The following is a 5,734-nucleotide window of genomic DNA, read 5'->3' on the forward strand; positions in this document are numbered from 1 at the left end:
CAGCATCTACAATGATCTATCTCACTTGAAGTTACAGTTCTGTGCTCTTAAACAATTATTCCTGTGTTAAATTACTCTGAATTCATATTAGCAAATATCCTATTTTCTAAATTGCTTTCTCTCCTGCCCTTTCTACTCTGCCCAGCTACTAAATATTAACGATCTCACATGTATAATCCCCTACCTTGCTTCATGCTTAGGCAATCATATACAAGCATATTACGGGCACATATAAGGGGGAAATGACTTTGTTGTATGAAAACAGTATCATGCACTATGTGGCTCTCTGCACCTTACTTTCCCCAATGTTTAAGTATTGGCATTTGTGCTGGATATTCTGTGTGCCCCTCCAAGGCTCTTCGCTCTCTGTCTTACTCTACGCCCTAAGCCCCTTTGCTCTCCGGCAATCAGAGGCTCCAGCAGATGAGAGGAGACGGGAGGAGACTGGCAGTGGGGAGATGGGGGGTGGGGGAGCCCCCTCTGCCAGAGGTTATTTTTTAAATATTTATTTGGCTGCTCTGGGTCTTAGATGCAGCCTGTGGGATCTTTAGTCGCGGCATTTGGAATATAGTTCCCTGACCAGGGATTGAACCCGGACCCCCTGTATTGGGAGCATGGAGTCTTAGCCACTGGACCACCAGGGAAGTCCTCAGATTTTTTTTAACGTTAGCTGTGTTCCTCTACTGAAGACCACACTCCTATGGGTGGCTACGACTCTCTCTGGGATCCCAAACTGCTCCCTCCCCTTGCCCCTTCAGATCTGAGGGTGATAGCCCACTCCATTGTTGCCAGTCCTAGCTGGTTTCATTATCCCTTATTTGCTCCCTTAAACTTGCCGGTGACTCTGTAAATAACCTTTTCATTAAACATACCTTAAATACCCTTCTGAGTATGCCCGCTGTTTCATGATGGGGCCCTGAACTGACTCGGCAACTAAAATTCTTAAAACTCTCAGTGAGCCAACTCACACAAACCTGCCACCAGTTAAGACCTTGGAGGGAATTCCCTGGTGGCCCACTGGTTAGGACTCCATGCTTTCACTGCCTTGGGCCCGGGTTTGATCCTTGGTCGGGGAACTAAGATCAAGCTTCGGGGTGTGGCCCGCCCCCCCCAAAAAAAGAACTTGGAGTCCAGCCTCTTGATTTATAGATGCAGGTACTGAGGGTTATTGACTTCCCAGTTTGCCTGGCTCCCAGTAGGCCAGGGCAGAGGGAAAATATGGAAGATCTGCAGGGTGCTGGAGGCGGGGAATATGATTGTGACTGCCCAGGTCTTGTGGGTAGCTCTCGGGTCTACTTCCCAATTCCCTTTCTCCTGGCCTCCTTCTTGTTCTGAAATGAAAATGAGGAAGGTATGGATGTTTGGAAGAGGCAAACAATTTAAGTTCTCCTACATCTTGGTAGCTTTGTAAAACAAAGGCTATGTTGCCTGCCTGTGGCCACTGCAGGTAAGACGAACCAGAACATATGCACCGCAATGTTCATTGCAGCAATCTTTACAATAGCCAGGACATGGAAGCCACCTAAATGTCCATCGACAGAGGAATGGATAAAGAAGATGTGGCACATATATACAATGGAATACTACTCAGCCATAAAAAAGAACAAAAGATTACCATTTGCAGCAACATGGATGGACCTAGAGATTGCCATACTGAGTGAAGTACGCTGAAGACACAGAAAGACAAATATCATATGATATGGCTTACATGTGGAATCTTAAAAAAAAGGGTACAAATGAACTTATTTATAAAACAGAAGTAGAGTCACAGGTGTAGAAAACAAATTTATGGTTACCAGGGGATAAGGTGGGGAGGGATAAATTGGGAGATTGGGATTGACATATACACACTACTATACATAAAATAGATAACTAATAAGGACCTACTGTATAGCACAGGGAACTGTACCCAATACTCTGTAATGGCCTATATGGGAAAAGAATCTAAAAAAAAAAAAGGAGTGGATATATGTATATGCATAACTGATTCACTTTGCTGTACACCTGAAACTAACACAACATTGTAAATCATCTATACTCCAATAAAAATTAAAAAAAAAAGATGAACCAGAACAATCGGAATAGGGAAGGAGCAGATTATTCTCTCCGTGTGTTCCCTTAGAATCCTTGATTAAACACTCAGCCAGATATCTGAAGCTAAGCCTCAGTTCACAGCCTCTGAGTCCTCAGTGCGTGGGACACACAGGTAAACATGCATTTATGATACCAGATGGAAAGTGCAGTAAACAGTCCAGGTTTGGAGCAGGTTAGAGGATGATTCCCAGGAGAGGTGATGTTTGAGCTGGATGGATCCTATTATTTTATTTTTATTTATTTATTTATGGCTGTGTTGGGTCTTCGTTGCTGTGCGCAGGCTTTCTCTAGTTGCGGCGAGCAGGGGCTACTCTTCGTTGCGGTGTGCAGGCTTCTCATTGCGGTGGCTTCTCTTGTTGTGGAGCACGGGCTCTAGGTGCTCGGGCTTCAGTAGTTGTAGCACGCGGGCTTCCGTAGTTGTGATGCGCAGGCTCTAGAGCGCAGGCTTAATAGTTGTGACTCGCTGGCTTAGTTGCTCCGCGGCATGTGGGATCTTCCTGGACCAGGGCTAGAACCTGTGTCCCCTGCATTGTCAGGCAGATTCTTAACCACTGCGCCACCAGGGAAGTCCAGAGCTGGATGGATCTTAAAGGAGGACCTGAAACCAGCCTGACCTGAGATGATGTCCTAGAGAAGGGATGAGCAGGTGCTAAGACCCAGTGCTGAGAGAGACTGAGCAATAAATGTGCCAGAAACTGCTGGCAATTTAGTGTGGCTGGATGTGTGTGTGTGTGTGTGTGTGTGTGTGTGTGTGTGTGTGTGTGTGTGTTGGGGGCGGGCGTAGGGGGTCAAAAGTCAAGCAGGGATCAGAAAGGTCTTGAGGGATAAGAAAAGGTGCTGGAAAGCCATTGAAAGCTTTTAAGCAGCGGAGTGACCATGTTATTCCTTGGGTAGGTTATTCTGGCTGCTGTGTGGAGAACGGATGGAAGCGGCAGCTGGCAGCTGAGACAAGTTGAGGGGCCTCGGAAATCTGGGGTGGTGAGATGAGAGCAGAGGTGGAGGTGATGGAAAGGCTTTGAGAGCTATGAAAGCATATGAAGGGACAGGATCTAGGTCCATTATAATAATAACAACTTAATATAGTGACTTAAACAATAGCTCTGGTTTCCGACTGTATAGGAAAACAATTTTTTTTTGGAAAAATAAATTTCAAATTTTACTTTGCCTCTTTTTCTCGCTCTCTCATTTTATACATACATACATACATATGTGTGTATAGCTTTTTTTCCTGAGCAACTTGCAAATTTGTTTCAGAAATCATGACACTGAACCTCTAAACACTTCAGCATTCATTTCCTTTGAATAAGATTTTCTAATATAATCACAATACCATTATCTTACTAAGGAAATTTAATAAGCATACACTATAATATGAAGTCCATATTCAAATTTCACCAATTGTCTTTTTTTTTTTTAATTTATTTGGCTGCACCAGGTCTTAGTTACGGCATGCCGGATTTCTTAGTTGTGGCATGCATGTGGGATCTAGTTCCCCAACCACGGATGGAACCTGGGCCCCCTGAACTGGGAGCGTGGAGTCTTAGCCACTGGACCACCAGGGAAGTCCCCTAATAATGTCTTTTAAAGCTGTTGTTTTTTTGTTTTTGTTTTTTGCGGTACGCGGGCCTCTCGCTGTTGTGGCCTCTCCCGTTGCGGAGCACAGGCTCCAGACGCGCAGGCTCAGCGGCCATGGCTCACGGGCCCAGCCGCTCCGTGGCATGTGGGATCCTCCCGGACCGGGGCACGAACCTGCGTCCCCTGAATCGGCAGGCGGACTCCCAACCACTGCGCCACCAGGGAAGCCCAGTTTTTTATTTTTAAAATTCAAAGATTGTGTGTTGCAGCTAGTTACTGTGTCTCTCTCTTTTTTCTTTTCTTGCATCAGTGTTAGAAATGTTTACTTAAGAGATAATTGAGGCAGGAGTTCCCTGGTGTTCTGGCGGTCCAGTGGTTAGGACTTGGCGCTTTCACTGCAGTGGCTGGGGTTCAGTCCCTGGCTGGGGAACTCAGATCCCGCAAGCCATGGTGCGGCTGAAAAAAAAAAAAAAAAAGAGATAATTGAACAAAATGTAGGAGGCCTAATGTAATCAGTTCTACTTTTTTCTGTGTAAAGGTTATTTTAGCAACTTTTTATTTTGAAATAATTTCAAAGTTACATAAAAGTTGCAGTGATAGTACAAAGAATGTTCCTATATGTTTCACCCGGAGTCACCAATGATTTACACTTTGTCACATTTACCTTTTCATTCTCTTGTCTACAAATCTATCTACATATGTAGAGAGATTTTTTTGTGGACCATTTGAAAGTAAGTTGCTTCTCTTGCCTCTAAATACTACAGGGTGCATTTTCTAAGGACATTGTCTTAAATAACCCAATAGGGGTATCAAAATCAGGGAATTTAACATTGGTACTATATTCAAATTTCCCCAGTTGTCCCAAGGATGTTCTGTATAGTGTTTTTTTTTGTTTCTTTTTTTTTGAGGGAACCAGGATCCAATCAAGGATCACATATTGCATTTAATTGTTGTGTCTCTTTAGTCCTTAATCTAAGTGATTGCCTAGTTTCTGTGTGGATATTTCACAATAATGACCTTTTTGAAGGGTTCAGGACAGTTGTTTTGAAGAATGTCCCTCAATTTGGGTTTGTCTGCTTGTTTTTCATGACCGGATTCAGGGCAAACATGTTTGACTACGACATAGGTGATGGTGTATCCTTTTCAGTGCAAAATCTTAGGGGGGACATGTTAAGATGTTAAGTTTCACCATTTGGTTAAGCTGGTTTCAAATTTGGGCTGTTTATTTTTCTAGTTGGGCAAGTGGATTATTGAGATGGTTTTCTCAGCTGTCAAATGAGGGTAATAATAATCCTCATTTATGAGGTTGTTGAATTCATACACATAGGGCCCTTAGAACAGTGTGATGCACTGTAAGTATTTGATAAATTATTAGTATTACTATTACTGTCATCATCAATACTACTTGTACTAAAATTTATAGAGACCTTAATATGAGACAGGCACTGAGTCCAGTGCTCAATACTTTACCCCTCCAGTACCTAGGACAGTGTATGGTACAAAGGAGGCATTCAATAAATATTTGTTGGCAAAATGTCAGCACTATGAGATAGATTGCTATCAATACCCAACCAACTCACAGATGAGGAAACTGAGGCTCAGAGGAGTGAAGTAGTTTACCTAGGTCACTACTGGCAGTAAGAGGCAAGAGCCCAGATTTGAACCCAAGCTTGTAGGCTTTGTGAAACAGGGCATGAGGAATCTATTTTGTAAACCCTCAAGCGCTGTGTAGATGCAGAGCTGCAATGGAGCACCATGCACAGTGCTCAGGTACATACATGCAGTAGGCGCTCAATACATAGCTGAATGAATGAGGAAAGAAAATGAATTAACTAGGAAGAGTTCATTATGTCCTGGTCGCGGCCAGTGCTTGGGTGCGACAGGGAATCCTTCTGTCTTTATACCTCCCCTCCACGAGTCACCACAGGACCGCGTGTTCCCGCATTGTGGGGCTTCCGGTGACCACGCCCCGCCGACAAACCACGCCCCTCGCTTTTCCAGGCTCCCGCGAAAGGCCGCGGTGTTTTGGCCCGCGGGCGGAGCCGTAGGCACAGTCTCCTCGGGC

This window comes from Globicephala melas, chromosome 13 (assembly GCF_963455315.2).
Source record: "Globicephala melas chromosome 13, mGloMel1.2, whole genome shotgun sequence".
NCBI classification, from domain to species: domain Eukaryota; kingdom Metazoa; phylum Chordata; class Mammalia; order Artiodactyla; family Delphinidae; genus Globicephala; species Globicephala melas.